Below are 14,880 nucleotides of genomic sequence, written 5' to 3' on the forward strand. Positions count from 1 at the left end.
ACAGGCTTCAGGGGTGCCTGTGGGGGATCATCTTTAGCTGAGGTAAGAGGTGCCATCAACTGTGGGTGGACTTTCTAAGGAGAGGGTGAGCTGAGCAGAGGCATTCACCTCTTCTTTCTGGCTATGGGTCCAGCGACTTCCAGCTCCCAATGCCTGGACTTCTCTGTCATGATGACTGCACCATGAACCAGAATAAACCCTCTCCCTCAGGCTGCTTTCTTCAGGAAGTTTCATCACAGCAACAAGAAAGTAGCTAAGACCCCTCTTTACTATGTGCCCTGGGCCTTGAAGCCATTAAGGGTTCTACTTACTGCAAATAGTGTATGTAAAGCCCGATCTTATCTACAAGTCAGCTTGATCACACAGGCTTGCCTCCATACCCCAATGGTCTGAAGAAGGCTCACAGAGGTCGAACAGATATCCATACTGGGAAACTCGAAGTTTCCAACAAAAACATCATACATAGTATAGTTTTCTGTAATTGACTTTTATTTATAGATTACACACAATCAAAGTAAATGAATGAATTCAAACTTACATCTTAATAATTACTTTCATTTTACTTAAAATGTGGCTTCTTGCCAGGCGGTGGTGGCGTACGCCTTTAATCCCAGCACTCGGGAGGCAGAGCCAGGCGGATCTCTGTGAGTTCGAGGCCAGCCTGGTCTCCAGAGCGAGTTCCAGGAAAGGCGCAAAGCTACACAGAGAAACCCTGTCTCGAAAAACCAAAAAAAAAAAAAAAAAAAAAAAAAATGTGGCTTCTTACAAAAATATTGTTTTCTAATCTGTAGAGTATTAAGAATGAAATTTATCTGGGAAGAGGCAAAACATGTTAAAAGTTTATTTGAACACTATATCAGAAGATGTTCTTAAAACTGTATGTGTGTATGCGTATATGCACGTGTGTCTAAGTGTGTGTATGTATGAATGCATGTGTGTGTAAGCGTGTGTATGTACATGTGTATATGTGTGTGCATGTGTATGTGCACACACAAACAGGCAGGAACGCCATGGCATGGGGTCAGAGGACATCTCTCCGGAGCCCCTTCTCTTTGCTCCCTTGTGGGATCTGAGGACAGGCTGTCAGGTCAGTGTTTAGGAGCCCTGCGGACCGTCGCACTCTGGCTCTCCTGTACCACCGGCATTAGCTGAAGCAGCGGCATGCTCAAGGGCAGGGAGACAGCCACCTTGAAAAGGGGCAGCTCGACCACAGGGAAGTGCTGTGCCCGTCAGGCAAAGGTTCTATTGCTAAGCTAGATCCCCAGTCCTGTCTGGTTTTTGTTTGAGAAAAAAGTCTCCATAAGATGCCCATGCAGGCCTAGAATTGGGCAATCCCCTGACTCAGCCTTCCTAAGTAGGAATTAAAGACCAGGATCTGCTTAACTGAAATTAACTCATTAAAATAAACAGATATCAAGTTGGAAAAATGTTTCTATTGTAAGTAGAAGAAACCAATCACCAGAAAGATAAGTGGCTGTAATCTGGGGCAGGAGTTGCACCTTAGACACACATTTGGGATTTGTCTTTTTTCTTTATCCTGTTGCAAAACAGGGAACTTCCATTTCTGACAAAACATTCCAGACAGCAACTGAAGTTTAGGTAAATGTTCCACAATGACTTAAATACGGAACTAACACCACTTAAACTGTGCCACAGTAAGCCTTGACATGAACTGAAGCACATCATTCCTAAACATTAGACTCAAATCCCATACACTCAGCAGGCTGAGATTTTAAGGATTTCCTCATAGAATGGATTAAAATCCATCCGCCCACCCTTGCTTCTTCCCACCTGTGTCCCTCAGCCACCAAATCTCTCAAAAGTTTAAACCACTGGCTGGGGATGTAGTTCAATTGACACAGAGTTTGCTTGGCATGTTCAAGGCCCTAGGTTCAATCCCCAGTAGTTAGGTGTTAAAAAAAAAAAAAAAAAAAAAAAAAAAAAAAAAAATCCGAATCAAGAGACTAAGAACCAAAGGCTTAGCAACAAACTCTAGTGTGACAAACTGGTTTACACCTCCATCAGGCCGGGCGGTGGTGGCGCACACCTTTAATCCCAGCACTCGGGAGGCAGAGCCAGGCAGAGCTTTATGAGTTCAAGGCCAACCTGGTCTACAGAGCGAGATCCAGGACAGGCTCCAAAACTACATGGAGAAAACTACTGTGTCAAAAAACAAAAACAAAAACAAGTACACCCTGATTGGAACAAATAAAATGTAAGAACTATACTACCAAGTAATATAAAAATCTATGCATGGTCTAGATATAGCCAACATCAAGGATGTAACCATGGCGTTGAGACACGAGGAAAAGTGTCCACACATTTTTAGAGACACATACAGAAAGCCCTGGGAGTAAAATTCACAAACCAAGATTAATATTTTAATACTTCAACAACTACCATGCAGAGGCACAAAGCATCTGTGGAAATTCTGATAACTGTTGAATCTGAGCAATGAATAAAGGCAACCTGACCTTTTATTCTCCACTTTTAAACATGTTTGTATGCATGTATATACATACACATATTTATATTTTAAGGACCAAAGTTGCTTCCTAGTCTATCATTTTAAAGATAAAGTCCTACGCTGGCTGCACTGGGGAAAGAACCCAGGGCCTTGCATGTGCCAGGTAAATACTTTTCCGGTAAGCGACATTCACAGCCACAGGTAGCAATTTCTTAGCTTATATTATCATTGCCAACGAACAGGTACTGCTCTTGTAAGAGGACCCGAGTTCAGTTCCCAGCACCCATGTTGGGTGGCCCTAAATCCTTCAGCTCCAGAGGACTCAACACCTTCTTCTGACCTCCAAAAGCATCTACACTCACATGTACATGCTGACACACAGGCACAGAAATAAACATTTAAAAAACAAACCCTAACTTGGCACAATCTTTCATTTCCCAATCAAAAACTGAACTCCAGATTGCTCAAAGCAAAAGCAATTATTTAAGTGCTAATGATAGAGTTATAGATTGAACTGCTACACTCTTTGAGTACCCTTTCACTGAAAAACAGGAAGAGTATATAAGGGTTAATTTAGCTCACAATAAGTAGACAAGAAAATTAAAAAAAAAAACTAAAGCAAAAGACATTGTGTGTGTGTGTGTGTGTGTGTGTGTGTGTGTGTGTGTGAGATTCAAGAATATGTTGGAGTTACACACAGAAGCTGGGAAAGTCACTTAGGGTGAATTTCAGTTCCTTGCATTTTCTGCTCTGCTGAAGGGCTGGCTTCAGGAAAAGGCCGCAGTCTAAGGCAGGTCAAGTCTCCAGTAAGAATTCAGTAGGCAGGAGAGATAGGGAGAAATGAAATGCAGGTCAAGACAGGAATGTGTGTTCTCTCAAGTGCACTGAAATACTAGTACACTAGACACTAGCTCAACAAGGCTTCTTCCTGGGCGAGCGAATGAAGGCCACAGAAGGCAGGCAGGTCTGGGTCAGTGGCTACCTCCCCAAGAGTCAGCCTTCCATGTATGAACTGACAACTGCTCTAGACTACCAATCAAATCTTGATTTAGATGATGATATTCTCCTTAGTCTGAAAGGTCATATACGACCTGGACCTAACCTTCCTACTTTAACTTCACCAACTTCTACACAGATATTGTTTTAATAAGGTTCCTCTCTTTGCTGGCTTCTACACTAGTGTACAACACACACACCAAATATGCACAACCCATACTTCCAACTAAGCATCTTTCAATAGTCTCCACACATACTCCTGCATCAAAATCAATAAGCTTTCTAAGTTATATGGAGCAGTTACTAGACACAGAACACAGAGGGCTGGTGGTGTCATGGCAGGAACAGGATGTAAGCTAGAGATTGAAGGGTATTCAGAAGAATGGTGGACAGTCTACAGAGCAGGGTCCAGAAAGAAGGACACACCAGGGAACAAGCTTTAACCAAGGTCCCAAAGACAATTCCCTCATTTAGACTCTTGGCTATCTGAAATGTAAACACTTAGCCAGACCCATTTATTCCCTTGGGTATTGCATACTAAGGACCAAATGTTCCTTATTAATTTGGGGATTTCCAAAACAGGGCCAGAAGAATGTTCTACAAGATTACAGCTGGCAAAGTATCCTCAAAAGAGCCCTCTGTGCCCACTGAAGACCCAGCAACTTCAGGACGAGCTCCGAGAAATGCTTGGGGCATTCATTCCTGCCATCCAGTCCAGACCTTGTTCTGCTCTGGAATTCCCCAGCACCAAACCAGCTTTTCTGAAGAATTCTTTAATTGGCTGGTTTCCAGTCTGGGCTTTGCTGTTGAATTCCATTTCTTTGATTCCCTGGCTTCCTAGTTCTGCTCCTCTCTTGGACTAGACCTCTCACTCCAAAGTCACATACATAAATTTGCTCCAACAATATAACTCTCACTCTCTATATTCATATGAAACACACTATATTCCGAACAAAATTTTACAGGTTTTATTTAAATTACCATACTGGCAATATATTTGCCTGCTGCATGGAAAGAAAACATTTATTTCATGTCTGTTATGCATCTAGTCAACACCACCCTCTACACATCTAGTCAACACCACCCTCTACACATCTAGTCAATATCACCTTCTATACATCTAGTCAATATAACCCTCTACACATCTACTCAACACCAGCCTCTACACATCTAGTCAACACCACCCTCTACACATCTAGTCAAAACCACCCTCTACACATCTAGTCAACACCACCCTCTACACATCTGGTCAATACCACCCTCTACACATCTGGTCAATACCACCCTCTACACATCTGGTCTTGCATCATCCCTGTAACAAACAAATGCCAGAGAAAATATCATTTCCTCAGACAGATGGAGGCATCAACACAGTGGTTAAGGACAACAACAAGGAAGTCAGGGTGGACAAGCATCTAAGTTGGTGTTTAGGAACACCAACTATGGAGCCAAGTTACTGGGTTAACTCCCTTCTGTGCATGTAAAAGCTATGTGACCTAGGACAAGTCACAGATGTTCTACTTCCCATTTTTCTCTTCTATAACATGAGCACTGTTACACATGAGTTTACTATTGGACCATGTGTAGTAAGTTCCCCGGAGGCATTTGATAAAATATTATCTGACTATGAGAAATGTAAGTCTGAAAGCATTTCACTGAAGTCTCTGATAGATACACTAGTTGGCTTACACTTTGAAAAGGCACTCTCCCACACTCACCCCACCCATGCATAACACCCAACACACACATACACACACACACACACACACACACACACACACACACACACACACACACGCCTGAAAAACAGCTAGTGCAGAACAAGATAACCACAGGGAACGACAAGAAGTAGAAACGCTGACACAGGAAAGAGGCTTACAGCATGGCAGATTTAGAACTAGCAGCGGGGCGGGCCACCAAGTCAGCTCTGGGGGGTAACCAGTTTTTCTTCCAGAAGGGAACTTCAGTGGCTTCTTCGCTCATGAGAGGAGACTGCATAGGGGTGACTGCCGGAGCTGGGGCTACAACCAAAAGCCATAATCCAGGAAGACTCTGAGCCAGGCTGTCTACAGACTTGGTAGTTAAATCTGTGATATCCCAGGGGGACTAGGAAGAGATGGACCAAAATGACACCATCTGATCTACCTCCTCAGAGGAACAAATCCAAATAAGCACACAAATTAATCAAAAGGCTCCTAATTATAGCCAGCAAACCAAATCTTACAACACAAAGAATTTTCTATTAAGGACAGCTAAAAATAATTAGAACATAAATTGGCTATAATGAAACTAATTGTATAGGGCAGACTGACAAAGACTTAAAATAACTTGGCTTTAGTATGTTAAAGAAACAATGAATGAATAAGAAGTCTAGGAGAACTGAGATGTAGCTCAGTGGTGCTCATCTAGCATATGCCAGACCTGGGTTCAACACAGGAGGAAACACAAAAGGAACATTTACCTGCCAGGTATGGAATGCACCTGTAGTCCCAGCACTTGGGAGGTAAAGACAGGAAGATCATGAATTCAAGCTCAGCTTTGGCTACAGAGTAAGTTGAAAACTACCCTTGGCTACACGAAACTCTGTCAATTATTTTCAAATGCAAACAGGCATAAATAAAAATATTAGAAACATTCTGTATCAAAATATAATTTTGAAAAAGATTATATCAATGCTAAAGAATTAGACTTGAAATTTTAAAACATCGATTATATCAAAAATAAGTTTCTCAGGCAGGCAGTGGAGGCACATGCCTTTAATCCTAGCACTCAGGAGGCAGAAGCAGACAGATCTCTAAGTTCAAATCTAGCCTGATCTACAGAGTGAGTTCCAGGACAGACAGGGCTATACAGAGAAACTGTCTCAAAAAACAAATAAACAAGCTTCTCATTATCGATAACAAAAGACATAGTAGTATATTGAAAATGCTGAAGGAGAGTTAACTGTTGTTGGAAGTCTACACCTCATTCAACTATATTCAGAAGGGGAAGCAAAAACTTCCTAGATTGTTTGAGATCTATTAGAAACGTGTCTGCTGGGTGGACTAGGGTCTCGGTGGGACCTCCACAGTGCAAAGAGAGAGCAGACTCCTTCAAGCTGTCCTCTAACCCTCACATACGCACAAGTGGAACACACACACACACACACACACACACACACACACACACACATACAGAGTTAATTAGCTAAATTTAATAATAAAAAAAAAGTCTCCCTGGGACTCTGAATGAAAGAAATCCTGAAAGATGTACTCCAGCAAAGTTCAATAAATCTAAGTGGTGCCGATGGAGTGTGCACAAAACAAAGAAAACTTGACATACCCACATACAGCCCTGCTCTGCTCCAGGGCCTACCCTCCCAGACTTCACACTCTACCTTGACATACCCACATAAAGCCCTGCTCTGCTCCAGAAGCCTATGATCCCAGACTTCCACACTCTAATAAAGGAGTAACAAAGAGCTCTTTTCAAGTCAAGAAGTCATCCTTCCTAGAAAAGTCACATCCAAGCTGTTAAAACCACTGCCACCTCTGTCTGAATTCAAGTCCTACTGTGACTTCCCAAACAGTGTCCACTCTTACTGTCATCCTTTATTCTTAACACAGCATTCAGCATCATCCTTTCAAAGGCCAGATCAAACCAGGTGTAATATAATCCTAGCACTTGAGAGGTTAAGGCAGAAGGATCCTGAGTTTGAGGCTAACCTAGGCTAGGTAGTAAGACCCAACTTAAAAAAAACAACCCACAAGGCCAGATCAGTTCTTAGTCATGTCTTGAATCTATTTACAAACCCCCACTGTGCATCCCTGGTTCCCCACAAGGAACCCATCCCACCCCGAAAGTCTCCACTGATCTCATCAGCTTGTTTATAGTGCACTAGTTATACATGGTTTACTCACATTCCCTAGTTTAAATTAGGCAACTGCTGTCTCTCAGACTTTTGCATTTTTTGTAAATTGGGTAAAAAAAATAAAAATAAAACACCAAAACTTCAGCTTAATAAAAAAAGTATCATTTCAGGCCAGGCGGCGGTGGCACATACCTTTAATCCCAGTACTTGGGAGACTGAGCCAGACGGATCTCTGTTGAGTTCAAGGCCAGCCTGGTCTACAGAGCAAGATCCAGGATAGGCATCAAAACTACACAGAGAAACCCTGTCTCAAAAAACAAAACAACAACAACCAAAAAAAGGAGGAGGAGGAGGGGGGGGAGGAGGAGGAGGAGGAGGAGGAGGAGGAGGAGAAAGAAAGAAAGAAGGAAGGAAGGAAGGAAGGAAGGAAGGAAGGAAGGAAGGAAGGAAGGAAGGAAGGAAGGAAGGAAGGAAGGAAGGAAAGAAAGCATTACTTCAAGGGAGCTAACTTTATGCTCCATTACATTTTTGGCTTGATTTGGCTGGTAATAAAGATACTACCAACTGCTATTATTTGTTTCAGTGGATTTCACTCCCAAACAAACCAACACAACCCATCAAGGAGAAGTAGCTGGTATGTACTGTGCTGGACCCTGGAACCAACTTCCAAAAGGTGTTCATTCAGAAAGCACTTTGGGGTACACTGTTTTAAGGAAAGTGTCTTCCTAAATGTAAGGAAACAGAAATCATCTTCCTACTCATGTTTCATTCAGGTTATTTTCAGACTGATTTCTGTCACTGAACGTGTGTCATCAGAATTAAAATGTTAAAGTAAAGTACACAGACTGGAAGCATCCTGGCAATCAGAATATCCTACAGAAAATTCAACTGATGGGAACCCACGGGGCCTGGCATGCAGAGAACTGTGTCTCATCCACTCTGGAGGTACTCCAACTCCCCAGGGGAACTGGGAGAACTCATTCTTGTTACTACACCACTTTCTTATATTAACTCAATCATTCACAATGGCCTAAAGAAACTTTCACCTGCAAACATAAAGCAACCACTTTCACATTGGAAAGTGAAACACATGAAAGCTAAAGTATGAAGCAAATTCCCAGAAATGCACCAAGATACAACCGCCAAGAAATCAATCATGTACAATCTCCCCGGCACAAGGCCAAGGCTTGTTCCTATACCTTTGTTTACCAAATGATTCACCCACCAGGTTACTATCTCTAAGGGCTTTTAGTACAAAAAAGAAGTCCTTCCCCTTGCTCATCAAAACAGGCCAAAGTGAAAACAGCCAGGTTTAAAAACAGCTCTAAATAACAATTTGTTCAGTTAAGTTATGATGTCAAGAAAAATCAGTATCAATAAAAATCAAGCTATATATACAGTCTGACTGCTGATCAATTTTCACATTGCCATACCCCTTTACTTCTCTATCCTTCATTTTCATTTGACAATCATTTAGATAATTTTATATAATGCCAACAGAAACTTCGAGAACAAGCTGGAATTTGATATAAAATACGTGGTATGTGTTAGTTTCAGCTCAGCAGAATCAGCCACTCAAAGCTAGCTATTCAGAATGCCAAGCCTTTAGATCTCTAAAACACTGTGGACAGACACAAGAGTTGCAGTTGTGTTTTAGGCCAGTACCAGGTACTCTCCCCTGGCTGCCTGTACACCGAATTTACTCTCGAAGTGTTTCACAGGGAACTAAACACCATGCATCTCCACACGTATTTAATCCATTATCTGGGCTTACAAAGTAATGGACAATCTAAGCCGGGCGGTGGTGGCGCACGCCTTTGATCCCAGCATTCGAGAGGCAGAGCCAAGTGGATCTCTGTGAGTTCGAGGCCAGCCTGGGCTACCAAGTGAGTTCTAGGAAAGGCGCAAAGCTCCACAGAGAAACCCTGTCTCGAAAAACCAAAAAAAAAAAAAAAAAAAAAAGACCAAAGTAATGGACAATCTCATTAAATTTCATTTTATCCCATCATGCTTTCAAATACCCAATGACTTACTTATTAGCTCTTCCACAGAACTCTGCTGCTTCAAGTCATTCCGGTCCTTTCAAATACTACTTGAGTCTAAGAGGAAAAGGGGGGCTTTCTCTACCACCGAACAATCACACCAAAACGCACATGGCTAAGTGGGACTTGAAGGTGAACATCCGTAATCCCAGTACTTGGAAAGTTGGTGAGAGAAGATCCCAAGTTTAAGGTTATCCTCAACTAACCAGTGAGCTCAAGCCTGGCACCTGCTGGCCATCAGCATAGCCTACCTGGTGAGCTCTAAGTCAAACTTATTCTCAGAGAACAAGGTGGATGGTTCTTGAGGAATTACATCCTGTAGCCTCTACGAACCTGTTACAGGCGGCCCCACATGAACACATAAACACACTCAAAAACAGCCCCCTAGAGCAAAGCCCACATTTCCCCATTCTCTGTATCCTTACTAGTGTCCCCGTCACAATTCCCTTCATACAGTAAGTGATCAATAAACGCCTCCTGAACTGCTGGTCTCTAAGAAATACTCTCCCCCACCCCATCTGGATTTTAGTACCAGTTCTCTCAACTAGCTGTGCGGCTGTGAATATAGTGTTTAAAAAGAAAACTGTTGCAGAGATGCTTTGAAAAGTCAAGATGGATGTGTTGGCAAAAACCTTTAATCTCAGCACTCAGGAGGCAGAGGCATGCGGATCTCTGCTCTCTGCAAGTTCAAAGCCAAGCCTGTTCTACATAGCTTCAGGACAGTCAGAGCTACCAAGAGTGACTGTATCAAAGAGATACTCTTTCACTCCTTTAGTGACTGATACAAATAGAGATGGTATCACCCTACATATATGAAGTATCTAAAGCCCCTGGTGAGAATGGCCCTCACCACAACCTCACATAAGCCTGGATTAGGCTCTACCAATGTTCTCTAGGTTCCCAGTAACTTTAGCCTAGAACATCGTATTTTCAGTGGTCCGAAGAGCTTGTCCTGTACAGCATCTGGCACACAGAACATGTTCTAGAAACTTTCTGTTGAATGAATACAAGCAAACCAACCAACTGGTGCTGGGGTGAGCTGCTACACACTGGCTGTGTCTTCTGGTGGGCCCCAAACTGAAAAGGAGGAAAGAGAGGCTGTAACCTTGAGATTTCTCAACTCGAGGTCACAGTAGCTATGGTTCTTCACTGATCCTCTGTCCATTCCCCAGCAAGGAGAGACTGCTTTAAAAGGGAGTGATTCCAAAATACCAGGGCCAATGGTGTTTGCCATAAGGAAGGAACTGCCAGGTAGAAATGAAGCCCGGGAAGACTCGGAAGAACAATGCAGAAATTCTAGTTGTTTGTTTTGGTTCCTCATCACACAGTCCAGGGGTCAGGAAGGAAAGTATCCCGAATGAAGAACTGGTTCTTGCCAACACTATGCAGTCACCAACCACAGGCTAGGGGAATTCCAATATCCTGCTCTGTGAGTAAACGCCTCCCGAATAAAGAGGAGACACCACCTTTGTCTCAAGACTCTTGCTTTGACTATCTTTTTTCTTTTTTTCTTTTTTTTTTATTTTTCTAGACAGGGTTTCTCTGTGTAGCTTTGTGCCTTTCCTGGAACTCACTTGGTAGCCCAGGCTGGCCTCGAACTCACAGAGATCCGCCTGCCTCTGCCTCCCGAGTGCTGGGATTAAAGGCGTGCGCCACCACCGCCCGGCTTTGCTTTGACTATCTTGTCAAACTAATACAAAACACACCATATGTCTGTCTTTAGCCTCAAGTATATCCTACAATTTTAAGTTCCTACGTTACTAAGGGTTCAAGTCTCATCAAGAAATAATTCCTTAATACTACATATTATTAATCTATACCATATGCCTGTGAAACCAGTTTGCCAGTTCTAAAGGGAATCTGTAAAAAATGTATCCAGTAGCAGGGCTGTGGAGATGGCTAAGCAGGTAAGGTACTTACCACATAAGAAACAAAGGAAGGGGCTGTGTAGCAAAGGAAGGCGTTAACCAGCTCCCCCAAGTTGCCCTCTGCTCCTCACATGCACACCGAGGCATGTGCATACCCACACATACACCTCACTCACAAAAAGGAAAATCATTTTAAAATGTCTCCAATCTCCTATCATCTTTCACACCTAAGATGCCCACTTTCACAGAAATCAGACGGCAGCACTGTACAGAGTGAGTGAGAAGCCCAGAGCTGAGAGGAGCTGAATTCTTCCTTCCGCTACTGAAAAGGGACACAGTGTCTCAGACAGGTGAGATGGTTACTGCTGTTAGCAAGCTGGCAGTGGAGCTCACTTCAATGTTATCTTTATATGTTGTTGTCTGTACTTCAAACCACGGGGGCAAAAAACAGAAAACAAACAAACAAAAAACCACTGTGACTTTTCTTCTTCACAGGAAGATTTCCATTGTTGTTTTCCTCCTCAAGTGATATGCCTGAGCCCGTACCAAATGTAACAGGGAGCGGGGCTACCCTTCAATGGAACGCTACCTGCCTAGAAGCACTGAAAATAATAATCATCATTTTTAACATTTTAAAATGAGAAAAGCAGTAGAAATACACAAGGCAAGTTACAGCTGATATTCAGGACTGTGTTGTCTTAAGCAGATCACTGAAGCAAGTTACTATTCCATAAACAGATTAGTCCAACTTTTATCCAGAGTTATCTTACTCCTAGTGGGGAAGTACTTTAGATAGGCGAAAAGAAGAAGAAAGAAGAAGAAGAGGAGGAGGAGGAGGAGGAAGAAAAGAGCCCCCAATACAAGCTCACATGCACCCCACTAACTGGCCATTAGACTATTTTGCACCAATACATCAGATTCCCTGAGTACAAAGGAGCTTTCCAACTGCTTCTTCCACCCACCTATGTAGTACCATGGCTATTTTCTTGTTGAGTTTGAATTAGTTAGAGACTTGTTAGCTGTTGTTAATTGGTATACTCATCTTCATTCCCCGAAACCCTTTTGGTATGGTATTATTCTTCATTTTGAAAATTTTCACCTATCTCCAATTATTTCATAAGTGAAACTCTCTATTCATTCTTTCTTCCAGTATTGTGATTATTATTTAAAGGTTCATGCCTTTTGTCTTCAAGTCAACTATCCAGTGAGAGATGTGTGCAAGAAGACTGGATGCACGGCAGCAAGTCCTGAAAGGGAACACAACTCTGAGGTATGGAGAAACTTTCAATCTGAAGAAGGATTTGCACAAATGTGAGCATGGGAAAACGACATTATCAAGAGACGCCATCTTACCGGCCCTCACCACCACCACAGACTGCTCAGGTTCACGGCAGGTGAAGACAGTAGGAACCACTCAAGCCTTAGCTCCGAGGACAGCCAACGACAAAGAGCAAATCAGCAAAGAGGCCACAGGAAGAACAGGAAATGCTACATACATCAAGTGGTAGGAGTCTATCAGGAACAGACTTAAAAACAAAAATTCAGGGGCTGAGGGACAGCTCGAAGTGGTTATGATCACATGCTGCTCTTGCCGAGGGGGCGGTTTTGGTTCCTAGCACCCACAAGAAGGCGCGCTAGCAGACCCGATGCCCTCTTCTGGCCTCGGCGGGTATTGCATGCACCAGGTGCACTTACATGCAAAACACTCGACTTGAAATAGATAAGAAAAATAAAACTTCAAAGGTCACTAACAACTCAGTAATCACAATGATTCAGGAAATCAACATTAAGATATTATAGTTTTCACAAAATCCTTTTAATCTACTAGAGAAATGGAAAAAGGGAATCAGCAGGGTGGCACAGGCCTACAGCCCTGCACAAGACCTGGGCCAGCATTGTCTACACTGCAAGTTTTATGGTTGCCAAGGCTATGTAGTGATGTCTATTCATATGGCTCAGGCTCTCCTAATTTGTACGGCTCCATTGAGTTTATAACTCCTCAGAATAAGCTTATAACTTTGGGGGGGGGGGAGTTCCTTTGTGTAGCCCTAGCAGTCCTGGAACTGAAACTCCGCTCTGTAGACCAGGATGTTCTCAAACTCAGATCCACCTGCCTCTGCCTCTTGAGTGCTGGGATTAAATGCCTGCATCACTCTCACCCAGCTATAACTTATTCTTAATTTAATTATTCACATTTCAAATAAAATTCATAGGACCTTTAGTGAGCAGTAAGCATCTTGTTCAGGAATATTTGTCAAATGAAACATGAATAAAAGTTTAGACAATATAATGTTAATCAGAGTAGAATGGCACTCCCCCCCAATATATTATACTTGACATATTTTTTGTACAATTGCATAAAGATATGTTCTTTTTTTTTAAGATTTATTTATTTATTATGTAGACAGGAGAGGGTGCCAGATCTCATTACAGATGGTTGTGAGCCACTATGTGGGTGCTGGGACTTGAACTCAGGACCTCTGGAAGAGCAGTCAGTGCTCTTAACCTCTGAGCCATCTCTCCAGCCCCAAGATATGTTCTTTTGTTCTCCAGAAAAGGAGAATTTAGTTTTTACTATTATATTCCAATTTGCTCAAAAGGTTTTCACTTGGATTTGCATCATAGGAACTATAAATAATTGATAAAAGATTAATTATTTAATTACTTCTGCCATAATTATAGACATCAGGAATCCTCACCAGTGTTTTATAACTAAAACTGCTAGCTGTCTGTAGTTCATCGGGGATCAACAATGTGAATATGGTTCTAATTACAACAGGTATTTGTAGGATGACCACCTTTCGGTAGACAGAGCAATTCTCATACGAAGAGTAAGATACCACGAAGTACGCACAAAAGTACCTTCTACACTTACAATTCTGCTCAACAATTTCCCCCATACAGTTAAGCGTTCAATGTGGATAAATCAAAGTCCCCAACTGCACACTCTAGTTTAGGAATCTTCAAATTAGAACTAACAACTTCAAATACAAAGGTCATGGAGAGTTCCATTTATGAATTTCACCAGAAATTTGAATTTATTCATAATTTAAATGTACTTAATCACTCCAATTAAACGTCTAGGTAGCTAACTGTGCATAAGAAGACCATCATAGCTTCAGCTTATTTTGTTGTTTTGGTTCGATAGAGGGTCTTGCTATGTAAATCCTCCTGCCTCAGCCTCCAGAATACCGAAATTACAGGCATACACAATCATACTTGGCAGTAATAGTGTTTAAAAAAAAAAATCTGAATATTTCATCAAATCCCAAATAGAAACCACTACATGAGAAAATCAGATTATAGAAAATTAACTCCACATTTGTTTGTGTTATACATATAAATATTATTTTTAAAAAATTTCCCAGAAAAAGGGACTAGTATCTCCCCCATCCTTGTTTATCCTCAGATAATTGTTTAATAGTGAAGTCAGTTTATACTTGGAGACATTTTAAATAACCCTGTTAAAAACCAACTTAAAGCATGCAGCTCGTGTTTAACTCTTCAGTTCTTTGTCCATTAATCACTTCAAGTGCCTTCTTCCTCGACACAGCTGTAGGCCGAGCGAGCCAGCAGCTGGCCTGGACTTCTATGGGTCTTCATGATGCCCAGATTTCTTTCTTGCAAACTTCTTAAATGCTGTATGCCTAAACAAGT

The 14,880-nt window shown here is 42.0% G+C and overlaps 1 protein-coding gene across 3 annotated transcripts in view; it reads right to left on the reverse strand.

The window, feature by feature from the left end:
* The window catches only part of Thada (THADA armadillo repeat containing), a 294,771-nt gene that overhangs the window by 221,928 nt on the left and 57,963 nt on the right, over positions 1 to 14,880 (reverse strand). The gene's annotated exons all lie outside the window — the stretch shown is intronic.

Source organism: Peromyscus maniculatus, chromosome 22, assembly GCF_049852395.1.
Source record: "Peromyscus maniculatus bairdii isolate BWxNUB_F1_BW_parent chromosome 22, HU_Pman_BW_mat_3.1, whole genome shotgun sequence".
NCBI classification, from domain to species: Eukaryota; Metazoa; Chordata; class Mammalia; order Rodentia; family Cricetidae; genus Peromyscus; species Peromyscus maniculatus.